Here is a 12,556-nt window from a genome sequence, read left to right as displayed (position 1 = left end):
CTGATTGTTCTGGCTAGAACTTCCAGTACTATATTGAATAGGAGTGGTGAGAGAGGGCATCCTTGTCTAGTGCCAGATTTCAAAGGGAATGCTTCCAGTTTTTGCCCATTCAGTATGATATTGGCTGTTGGTTTGTCGTAAATAGCTTTTATTGTTTTGAGATACGTTCCGTCAATACCTAGTTTATTGAGGGTTTTTAGCATAAAGGGTTGTTGAATTTTGTCAAAAGCCTTCTCTGCATCAATCGAGATAATCATGTGGTTTTTGTCTTTTGTTCTGTTTATGTGGTGAATTACGTTTATGGACTTGCGTATGTTGAACCAGCCTTGCATCCCCGGGATGAATCCTACTTGATCATGGTGGATGAGCTTTTTGATATGCTGTTGCAATCGGTTTGCCAGTATTTTATTGAAGATTTTTGCATCTATGTTCATCATGGATATTGGCCTGAAATTTTCTTTTCTTGTTGAGTCTCTGCCGGGTTTTGGTATCAGGATGATGTTTGTCTCGTAAAATGATTTGGATTGTCTGGAATAGTTTCAGAAGGAATGGTATCAGCTCCTCTTTGTATGTCTGGTAGAATTCAGCTGTGAACCCATCTGGACCTGGGCTTTTTTGGGGTGGTAGGCTCTTTATTGCTGCCTCGACTTCAGACCCTGTTATTGGTCTATTCAGGGTTTCGGCTTCTTCCAGGTTTAGGCTTGGGAGGATGCAGGTGTCCAGGAATTTATCCATTTCTTCCAGGTTTACTAGTTTATGTGCATAGAGTTGTTTGTAATAATCTCTGATGATGGTTTGGATTTCTGTGGAATCTGTGGTGATATCCCCTTTATCGTTTTTTATTGCATCAATTTGGTTATTCTCTCTTTTCTTTTATATTAATCTGGCTAGTGGTCTGTCTATTTTGTTGATCTTTTCAAAAAACCAGCTCCTGGATTTATTGATTTTTTGAAGAGTTTTTTGTGTCTCCATTTCCTTCAGTTCTGTTCTGATCTTAGTTATTTCCTGTCTTCTCTAGGTTTTGAGTTTTTTTGATCTTGCTCCTCTAGCTCTTTCAATTTTGATGATAGGGTGTCAATTTTTGATCTCTCCTTTCTTCTCATGTGGGCACTCATTGCTATATATTTTCCTCTAGAGACTGCTTTAAATGTGTCCCAGAGATTCTGGTATGTTGTGTCTTCATTCTCATTGGTTTCGAAGAACATCTTTATTTCTGCCTTCATTTCATTGTTTATCCAGTCAACATTCAAGAGCAAGTTGTTCAGTTTCCACAAAGCTGTGCGGTTCTGAGTTAGTTTCTGCATTCTGAGTTCTAACTCGATTGCACTGTGGTCTGAGAGACTGTTTGTTATGATTTCTGTTCTTTTGCATTTGCTGAGGAGTGATTTATTGCCAATTATGTGGTCAATTTTAGAGTAGGTGTGATGTGGTGCTGAGAAGAATGTATATTCTGTGGATTTGGGGTGGAGAGTTCTGTAAATGTCTATTAGGTTTGCTTGTTCCAGGTCTGTATTCAGGTCCTGGATATCCTTGTTGATTTTCTGTCTGGATGATCTGTCTAATATTGACAATGGGGTGTTAAAGTCTCCCACTATTATTGTGTGGGAGTCTAAGTCTCTTTGTAAGTCATTAAGAACTTGCCTTATGTATCTGGGTGCTCCTGTATTGGGTGCGTATATATTTAGGATCGTTAGCTCTTCTTGTTGCAGTGATCCCTTTACCATTATGTAATGTCCTTCTTTGTCTCTTTTGATCTTTGTTGCTTTAAAGTCTATTTTATCAGAGATGAGAATTGCAACTCCTGCCTTTTTTTGCTCTCCATTTGCTTGGTAGATCTTCCTCCATCCCTTTATTTTGAGCCTTTGTGTATCCTTGCATGTAAGATGGGTTTCCTGGATACAGCACACTGATGGGTTTTGGCTTTTTACCCAATTTGCCAGTCTGTGTCTTTTGATTGGGGCATTTAGTCCATTGACATTTAGGGATAGCATTTTATGTGTGAATTTGATGCTGTCATTTTGATGCTACCTGGCTGTTTTGTTGGTTAGTTGATGCAGATTCTTGATTGTGTTGATGCTCTTATACCATTTGGTGTGTTTTTGGAGTGACTGGTACTGGTTGTTCCTTTATATGTGTATAGCCTCTTTCAGGAGTTCTTGTAGGGCAGGTTTGGTGGTGATGAAATCTCTGAGTGCTTGCTTGTTCACAAAGGATTTTATTTTTCCTTCACTTATGAAGCTTAGTTTGGCTGGATAGGAGATTCTGGGTTGAAAGTTCTTTTCTTTAAGGATGTTGAATATTGGCCCCCAGTCTCTTCTGGCTTGTAGGGTTTCTGCTGAGAGATCTGCTGTGAGTCTAATGGGCTTCCCTTTGCGAGTAACCCAACCTTTCTCTCTGGCTGCCCTTAGCATTTTCTCTTTCATTTCAACCCTGGTGAATCTGACGATTATGTGCCTTGGGGTTGCTCTTCTTGAGGAATATCTTTGTGGTGTTCTCTGTATTTCCTGGATTTGAATATTGGTCTGCCTTGCTAGGTTGGGGAAGTTTTCCTGGATAATATCCTGAAGAGTATTTTCCAGCTTGGATTCATTCTCTTCATCACATTCAGGTACACCTATCAGACGTAGATTAGGTCTTTTCACATAGTCCCACATTTCTTGAAGATTTTGTTCATTCCTTTTTGCGCTTTTTTCTCTGTTCTTGCCTTCTCTTTTTATTTCATTGAGTTGATCTTCGACCTCTGATATCCTTTCTTCTGCTTGGTCAATTCGGCTGTTGAAGCTTGTGCATGCTTCACGAACTTCTCGTGTTGCATTTTTCAGCTCCATCAATTCACTTATACTCCTCTCTATGCTGTCCATTCTCGTCAGCAGTTCGTCCAATCTTTTTTCGAGGTTCCTCTTTTCTTTGCGTTCGGTTAGAACATGTTCTTTTAGCCCACTGTAGTTTCTTACTACCCACCTTCTGAAGTCTGATTCTGTCATTTCATCACCCTCCTTCTCCATCCGGTCTGGTTCCCTTGCTGGTGAGGAGTTGTGATCCCTTTTAGGAGGAGAGGTGTTCTGGTTTCGGGAGTTTTCATCCTTTTTGCGCTGGTTTCTTCCCATTTTTGTGGGTTTATCCACCTGTTGTCTATCTCTGTCCCAGGGAGTTGGAGCTTTATGAGTTTCCCTTGCACTACTGCCTTTTTTGATTTTTCTTTCAGGTCTGACCCGCCCAGCTAGCAGCACGCCTAGCCACTGCCTGCCCACAGGGGCTTTGCTGAGCTGCTGTTGGCTCTGCCCAGCTGCCCTGAGCTCTTCCCTGTAGTCCTTTTTATATGGGCGTAGTTAGAACTGTCTCGGCAAACGGTGGCCCCGCCTCTGTTATGGCGGACTCTCTCTGTCGTGGCAGGTTGCCTCGGCAATGGCGGGTTGCCTCGGCAACGGCAGCCTGCCTCTGTAGCGGTGGAGAGTCTCAGTAATGGTGGAAGCCTCTCCCCCACCGAGCCAGACCGTCCCGGTTCAGCTGTGCTTGGTTTGAAGGGCTCAACCCAGAGGGTTTCCAATTACTGTTTTTGTTTTCATTGTTGTTGGGGGTGGAGGGGTGGGACCAACCGAGCCTGATCACCTGGCTCCCTGACTCAGAGTCTTTTCTTTTAAGTTGAAGGACCCCGCGTTCTGGTCGCTTGTTGAAAAGGCGCCGGGATCTCCAGTGCTGCGACTCACAGAGTCGGCTCGAACTGTGGCGCCGGCTCCTGGCGGATTTTTTGCCTAGGAATCTCCTGGCCTTACTCGCTATTTCAGATGAATGGGCAACTCTGCCATCTCAGGGCTCTGCTCGCCAGCTAAGAGGGCTCCCAGACCAGTGGCTTTTGTACGGAGAACCGCAGCAACAGGGAGTGGTCACAGCAGCCGCACGGGCAGAATCGGGGGCCAAAACAGCCGCACCGGCTGGGACTGCGACGCTGGCGACCCCTCTGCCTGGGTATCTCCTGGTCTGTGGGCAATAAGAGTTCATCTGGAAATGCGGTGTCCACTCACCCTCTGCACTTTCACTGGGGGCTGAAGTCCTGTGCTGTTCTTAGGCGGCCATCTTCCCAGCATTCCTTCATAAATTGTATTCTTAATTTACTGTGGACACATAGTAGGTAGTCAATGAACGTTTGTTGAACAAAGTATAGTGAGTTCCACAAGGGCGTATGGAAGGGAATTTTCTGGTGTCCACAGTGGAGAAGAGGTGGATGCATGTGAATTAAACTGAAACAGAAAGAGATGAAAGAGATGAAAGAGCTGAGCACTTACCTAGGGGTGTGTGTGTGTGTGTGTGTGTGAGTGATGTTCTAGCCATATGTTTTTCTATCATTCTAACAAGGCCTTGTATAAATATCTGAGCTAGGTCACAAGTTATTAAGGAAGGGACTGCCTGGCTGTAATGAGCTAGAATTTTGATTAGATGCAGAGCCTCACTCACTGGAAGTCAGCAGAAAGATGTCAAGTGTGATTAAGGAGAGATGGTCAGGACACTGGTGAATTGTTGAGATAACAGTTGGGACCCTGGTCCACCCCATGCTTCATCTTCACTACATGGAGATGATCTCCCCACTGTCACTTTGGAGGCCGTTAATCGTATTTTGTTCATAAATTACTGATTTTTCTTACACAAATCCAGAAGGACTTTTTATTTGAAATAAATATGAACAATGACTTAGATACTCCAGGAGTTCCGTATACAAATTTAGAATGTACTTTACAGTAATCTCAATGACTCTGTCATTCTAGTTCATATCTGCATGGATATGGTTTCTGTCCTGTTTCCAGAAAAGATCATCTAAAGCGTGTCTCTTAATGGAGGATAACCCAGGGGAAATTCTGTTCTAAAAAGAGAGAGAGGAAGAAAATATTTCCACACATCCATGGAGTATTAAAGATTAAACAGATATAAACTATAAATAAAATTCCAGCAACGTCAATGTTTAAAAATCCATCTAATCTCTTAAAGCTGAGAGACAAGAAGATACAATGCCCAGATGACAGCATTCTAAAATTCTCCTTATAGGCCAGCCACCATATGAAAAGAAAACAAATGTCAAGAGGAATCAGGGGAGTTTGCCATGAAATTAAGCTTTGTTAAATCATTTACTATGTTCCAGGTACCCTTTTACCTGCTTTTGACCTTATCTCATTCAATCTTTAAAACTGCCTCTTCAACAGTATCTGACATGTCAAGAAAACAGTTACCCAGTATGGTAAAATAAGTTCCACAAGGGAGCAACAGTGGGTTTAAACTCAGATTAGTCAAGTCCAAAAGAACAGGAAAAATGAATGAAGTAAGCTAATGAATTAATAATGAAAAATTTTTAAAACCTTTTTATAAAGTTTATCAATATTTAGAAAAAAGTTAAATCTAACATTTGGATTTTGTTTTATCTTTGGAAGTGCAGGTGGTACCTTGAAAACTAAGTGATACATGATCATTCAAGTTGAAAGTGTTGATGGCTCGCTGTAGGATTAGCCACCACATGGTCTTAGGTGTTCCTAGGCCAATGGGTAAACCCAAGGATGAAAGATGGTTAGGAGCCTGGACCAAGTCCTGTTATTCATGGAGTTTGTTCTACAAATTGAAAAAAATGTCCCCTTGAAAGTTAACTAGAGTGAAATTCAATGTATAAACTCTGCTTTTCCATTGACTCTCATTTGAAAGCAAATTATATTCAGTGGTCGATAAATATTTGTTAACTTGTTCATTCAAGGCATGATTTCCATCAGGTTTTCCAAAAATGAAGACTAAGGAAAAGCAATGATGAAACCAACAATCTAAAGAAAAGATCCGTCCTAATTTAATGACAGAGAATTCATTTTAGCTTCATTTCCAACTCTTTGTCATTCTTTCTAATACTGCACACACTCAAACCTGAGCTCACCATATCCACTCCTACTCTCCACCTCAAGCAACTTAGATTTATCTAAGCAGGACCTGTTGATTGCTGGAGAAAAGTATGAGAAATTCAAGCTGCTAAGACTACTTGTTAACATTTAGTACTTAACCTGTGCCAAGAAATGACCTAAGGTTTTAAGACATATCTACTCATTAAATTCTAATAAACAACCCTGGAAGTGGGTAGTTCTGTTATCTCTAATCTATCTACAAAGAAACTAAGCCACCATGCTGTTAAGGTCACAGTCTCAGGAGGATGGGGATATTCTTTATGAGACAAGAGACAATGAAGATAGGTGGGGTAAAGATATAGATAAATTTTTAGATGAAATGGAGAGCAATTGAAAATAATTATCTTTATCTTTCTGTGAAATAGGAGGCAATATGGAGAGAAGGAACTAAAACTGAGACAAACGTTACTATCCTTAGGCCCTCTGACGTCAAACATTTTGGATATAACTTGTACCTACTCCTTACTACAGCCCTTCCAGAAAGATATTAAGTTGTTTATTAAAAGTCTACAAATTCAACATTGTTCACCATCAAATCTTGGTTCTTACCCCTCTGTCATCTTACTATTCAATTCTCAAGTTGGTAGGAATAATCTTGAGACATTTAGAAGAGCATGGAAGGTTTGGAACAGTCACTGCAGGGAATGAAACTCACAGCCAGTTAGAAATGAGCAAAGGACTGCCCAAAAAGGTCTGAGCACCAGATCTTAGAATTTGAGGTCACAAAGTATGATATTAACATGGAATTCCTTTGGGTGATTGAAGGATTCCCTATACAAGGCAGTGCTGAAAGCACGAAGTTGAAACTGGGAGATAAACAGAGTGTTTCAAATCATGCTGTCGACATTGGCGTACACAAATACCTAGAGTATGAGCAAAAATTATATATAATACACGCCATGAGAGAGGACCAGAGATTCTAAAATCTCACATTTTAATGCCTTCGAATTCGGATGTGTCTTTAAATGGGTGGCATCTTTTTCCACTGATGGTGAGGTAGTCATTATAATGTAGTTGTGATCACATATTTTCAAACTTGGCCTGGGCTGAAGGACTGCAGAGGAATTATGCGCACAGTGGACACTGTGAGTTATAGTGCCATTTAAAATATCTTCTAAGAAAAGTACTCTATGGTTTCTCATTGAAAAAAAGTTATTATATACATTAAAAAAACTGAAATAGTGCTGTGAGGCATGTACGATATGTTAATAGAGGAAATATTTATCTTAATGAAGTAAATGTGATCACAAGTCCGTATGTTTTTGTGAAGCAGCAACTCAAGCACTTGGCATAACCTGTGCCAGCAAGTACATGCGGCCAGCTATGTCTGTTCCTGAGACAACTGGAAACGATCGCCTAGCATAGATCAAACAGTGAACCTAAAGGGAGGAGAAATTGTCAAATTCCTGGAAAGAGGCATATTCCAGTTATCTCTTGCTATGAAACAAATAGCTCCAAAACCATCCTAATAATTTTATCATTTCTCACATTCTCTGTGGATCAGGAACTCAGAAAGGGCTTGCCTGGAAAGTTCCGGCTTAATGTCTGTCATGCAGTTGCAGTTTGAAATGTCTGGAGACGGGACAGTGGGGAGCCAAAGCAGCTGGAAGCAGGTCAGGCATCTTTCTGTCTTTCTTTAGCCACCACGCCTCTTCCTGTGATCTCTCTGCATGGGCTACTTTGGGCTTTGAAATAACTTGGCAGGGCCAGACACAGTGGCTCACACCTGTAATCCCAGCATTTTGGGAGGCCAAGGTGGGTGGATCACTTGAGGTCGGGAGTTCGAGACCAGCCTATCCAACACAGAGAAACCTCATCCCTACTAAAAATACAAAAATTAGCCACACGTGGTGGTGCATGCCTGTAATCCCCGCTACTCAGGAGACTGAGGCAGGAGAATTGCTTGGAAGCAAAAGGCTTCAAGTGCTATAGCTGGTGACCCATGAACAAGGCGGAAGCCAAATCTTCTTTTATGACCCAGCTTCCGCTCTCACATAGAGTCACTTCTGCTGCATCCTGTTGGTTTCCAAGAGAGTTAGAGCCATCCAGATTCTGGAGGAGGGGAATTAACTTCACCTCTTGATTGGAAAGTAGCAAGTTTCTAGAACATATGGTCTAGGAGATATTGTTCCAGCTGTATTTGGAAAATACAATCTGCCACTAGATGAAGGAAATGTCAAAGTGCCAGGAAGCTGGTGTTACCAGTCATTCACTGAGCAGGACTGAACATTAAAGCATCGAAATTCCATTGAACTTCCTGATGACTGAACAAAGCCATCTAACTTGCAGCCAGGTGTGATTCAGTCAGGGGAATAAAAAATAAAATTACAAGGTTATGTTAATTAAACCTGGTGCTCTTGAAATGTCTTGTCAATGCTAAAGGTATTGAAGAAGTCAAATTCGTGATCACCAGCTACACATCTTCTATGCCTAAATAATCCCAGAACAGCTCACTCAGTCAGTTAGAATAGGAATCTCAAATGTTTTGTTTTTTTCTTTTAAATACTGTTATATTTTTAACTGGCAATGTTTTCTCTTAATGATGCATAAAATAATGGTGTGTCTTACAATTTACGGCATTTCTAGCTTTGATGAAGTACAATAGGTGCCATGAAGATCTGAAGTCAGGAGAAATTTCCTTTTCCTGGGATGCTCAGAAAAGGACCCAGAGGAGAAATGGTTCTGGGAAGTTGTAGGCTTTGGAAGGTAGAAAACAGGCTGCAGGGTGAAGCAGGAAGTCAGGGAACATGGTTGAAAAGCACTTGAAACCGAGCCCCGCCCCTGCCAGCTTTGCCCGGCATCCTGTATGTGTATTTCCCTCTCCAATCAGTCTTTCCACTTTCCCTTGTGAAATTCCTGCCAGTCCTTCATGACTCCTTGCAGCTCCTGTCCACTGCATATTGAGAAGACTTTTCATGGCTGCCCCTGGAAGACAGGTGGGGTGGAGCTGGGCGGCAGTGTTACTCTCAGTCCAGACCCCCAGAGAGTGTTCTTGGATCTCACGGAGGGCATTCAAGGCGAGTCACGAAGTGCAGTGAAAGAGGCAAGTGTATTAAAAGCTGCTCTATGGAGCGGAATGCCCTCAGAAAGGAAGAGGAGGAATGCCTGATAGTGGGAAGAGATAGTTTAATTGAAAACTACCGCATTACAGAGTAGGGCATCCTCAGAAGACAAGCAGAAGAATGCACCATCTTTAAGTTTTTCTTTTATAGGGGTCTTGTCTTTGTAAAGACTAAACTAAGCTGTGACTATGTAAGAGTAAGAAGATAACATGACAAAATGTATTATTCTGTTGATTTAAAGAAAACTATCCTTGACATTTTATTTATTATTTGTTTGTTTGTTTGTTTGTTTATTGAGACGGAGTCTTGCTTTGTCGCCCAGGCTGGAGTGCAGTGGCTCCATCTGGGCTCACTGCAAACTCCACCTCCCGGGTTCAAGCAATTCTGGTGTCTCAGCCTCCCGAGTAGCTGGGACTACAGAGATGCACCCACCATTCCAGGCTGATTTTTTTTGTATTTTTAGTAGAGACAGGGTTTCATCATGTTGGCCAGGCTGATCCTGAACTCCTGACCTCAGGTGGTCCACCAGCCTCAGCCTCCCAAAGTCCTGGGATTAGAGGGGTCAGCCACTGCGCCTAGTGCCTGGCCTATCCTTGACATTTTAGTGTGTGAGTATATTAAAGCATAACTGTTATTACCTTGAAAACATATCGTTATGGGTATTGGGACATCTAGACTCTCCGTTGTAAGAGCGTGTCCTTGTAGGTATCTTTAGACTGCTTCCTCAACCATAAGCCTTAGGACCATGGGTCATGGCTGGCAAGAAAAGTACCTTGCTAGTTTGAAAATTGAGTTGATTTTTAAATGGCAGCACTCTGGCTCCCCTAGGCTCCTGCTTCCCTAACAGCTGAATGCAGCACAGAGTTCAATTTGCCTGTTTTATCAATCAGAATTTTTGATAAGGTTTCTAGTGATGAATGGGGTTCACAGCTTAGAAATGAAAATAAAAATATAAGTCATTACAATGTACCACACACTTCCATACTCAATCATACAGCAGCTCAGGAATTAGCCATCCTCCATCCATTCAATTTACTAAGCATCTTCTAGGTGCCCCATTAATTAGCCATCCTCTGTTCATCTGATTAATGCCTATTTACTGAGTATCTTCTAGGTGTCTGGCACTGTGTGAGCCAATGGCTACTCCTAGTGTATTTTGTTTCATGAAACTTTTGAATTGGAGAATAAGAAATTAACTAAGTAAGTTTTGCAATAACCAAATTAGAAATTGATGAAAAAGGGTAAGAAAGAGAGGGATGAAATTATTTTGATAGGGGCATTTTAGCCATTTTAAATCTAAATTTTTATAAATGTATGTTTGATTATACCATATTTTCTTAATTGCTGAATTCAATTAAATATCTTTATAACTGTAAGTTTTCTTCAGCATTAAATATGTGTTTTGATTCTCTCAGCAGTTACTGAAAAGAATAGTACTTAATTATTGAGAAATACTTCACATGCATTTTCTCATTAATTCTCACAACTATTTTGTGAAGTAAGTACTGTTAGCATACATCTTTTTAATAGATAACAACTGAGATACAGAGAAAATGAGAACATTGCCCAACCAAAGTCATACCAAACTTGAGCCAAACTTGAGCCATTTGCTTTACCGTATGAGCTATTTTATGACCATTATAAAGGCCCTACGATTCACTCATACTTCATAATTAAAGCTTGTGTATGTTTTTAAAAGTTTTGTTGTTTCCTCTTTTATGTTTCTACCACCCTTCGTGAGCTACAATTTACACAGCATCCATTGTATCCCTTTAGAGTGTACAGTTTGAGCATTTTGGCAGTTGTATTTATTCATGATATATATAACCATGCAGACAAGATATCACATTCCCAGCACTCCTAGAAGTTTCCTCATGTGCTTCTCAGTTTGTTCCTCATCTCTCTAAGACTTTGACGACCACTGAAGGAGAGAAAGAGAGAAACAGAAAGACAGAGACAGAGCGGGACAAAGACAGAGACAGGCAGGAACAGAAAGTGTGAATATCTTTTGTGCTTTTTATACCTGACTTCCTTCTCTCACATCATGCTTTTGAGATTCACCCACACTGTGGTATGTGTCAGTAATATCAATGGAATGTTTTGTTGCTGAATAGAATTGTATGTGTGTATTACAATTTATTTATCAGTTCATCTGCTGGAGATCTGAGTTATTTCCAGTTTTGGGCTATCGTGAATGAAATTGCTGTGAATATTTGTGTACATGTCTTTTGGTGGACATCATACATATTTAAACCAACACTTGGTATGATTGGCCTTTTTAGAAATTCTAGCTATTTTTAGGATGTACATTAGTATATCATTTTGGTTTTAATTTTTACTTCCTTGATGATTAATGATATTAAGCATATTTCCATGTGCTTATTGGCTATGTGTATATCTTTTATTTGAAAAATAAATGTTTGTTCAAAAATTTTTTTACAAGGAGCCTTGCTGTGCTGCCTGGGCTGAGGTACAGTGGCACAATCTCAGCTCACTACAGCCTCCACCTTTGGGTTCCAGGAATTCTCCTGCCTGAGCCTCTTGAGCAGCTAGGGTTACAGGTGCCTGCCACCATGCCCAACTAATTTTTGTATTTTGTTTCTTTTTCAATAGAGATGAGGTTTCATCAAGTTGGTCAGGCTGGTCTCAAACTCCTGACCTCAAGTGAGTTAGGAGTTGAGGCCACCCATCTCAGCCTCCCAAAGTACTAAGATTACAGGCCTGAACCACCACTCCCAGCCTGTTGTTGTATGTTCTTGATCACGCATTCTCCAATATGTATGTATGTCTTTATTTGCATATTATATACACATATACAAACATATCATTGAAGTTGCATTTTTTATTTATAATTTTTTAAAATAGAAATTGAAAAGAATGAAATAAAATAAATCTAAATTAAACTTTTAATATTTTCCTCTTGTACTTAAAGAATTATTCAATGATTTTGTACTCAGAGATACAATCCAGGATTCTTAAATTTAAATTGGACTCTGGAATTAAGCACTCATGTATGAGTGTTACAATCATGAAATTTCATGCATTCGATTTCAGAATAATTCATAGAGGAACTGTGTTTACTAATAATTAGACTTGGATTTAAAAACCATATGTTATAATAATAAAAATTTCTTTTGTGATGACACAATGAATTAACAATAAAACTGTTCTTTAAAAATTTCAAACATTACATACTCAGTTTTGGCCAATCTTTATTTATTGCTTAAAAAATAAGCATTTCTACATTGCTTTACTCAACACCACCACAGAGTTGTGAAAATTGTTGCTGTGCATATCTTATGAAAATGTTTGAATATCCCCCATACACATCTGTACAATTCTCATATTTATAATCATTCATATTCAGTATGTGCCTTCTAAGTATGCCAGTGAAAAATAAAATGATTACTTTTCCTCAAATGTTCAGCTAGCACTCTAAATTAGCCAGCTGGTCTCTTGTCATGGCTGGAAATATATAGTTTTTTTATAAAAAGTGTCAGTAAATATGTATATGGCCCAGTTACTTTATATGCAAGTGGAAATTCCATTGGTGCAATGACTTATGAT

This window comes from Saimiri boliviensis, chromosome 4, assembly GCF_048565385.1.
Source record: "Saimiri boliviensis isolate mSaiBol1 chromosome 4, mSaiBol1.pri, whole genome shotgun sequence".
Taxonomy (NCBI): Eukaryota; Metazoa; Chordata; class Mammalia; order Primates; family Cebidae; genus Saimiri; species Saimiri boliviensis.
This window is presented reverse-complemented; position numbering follows the sequence as displayed.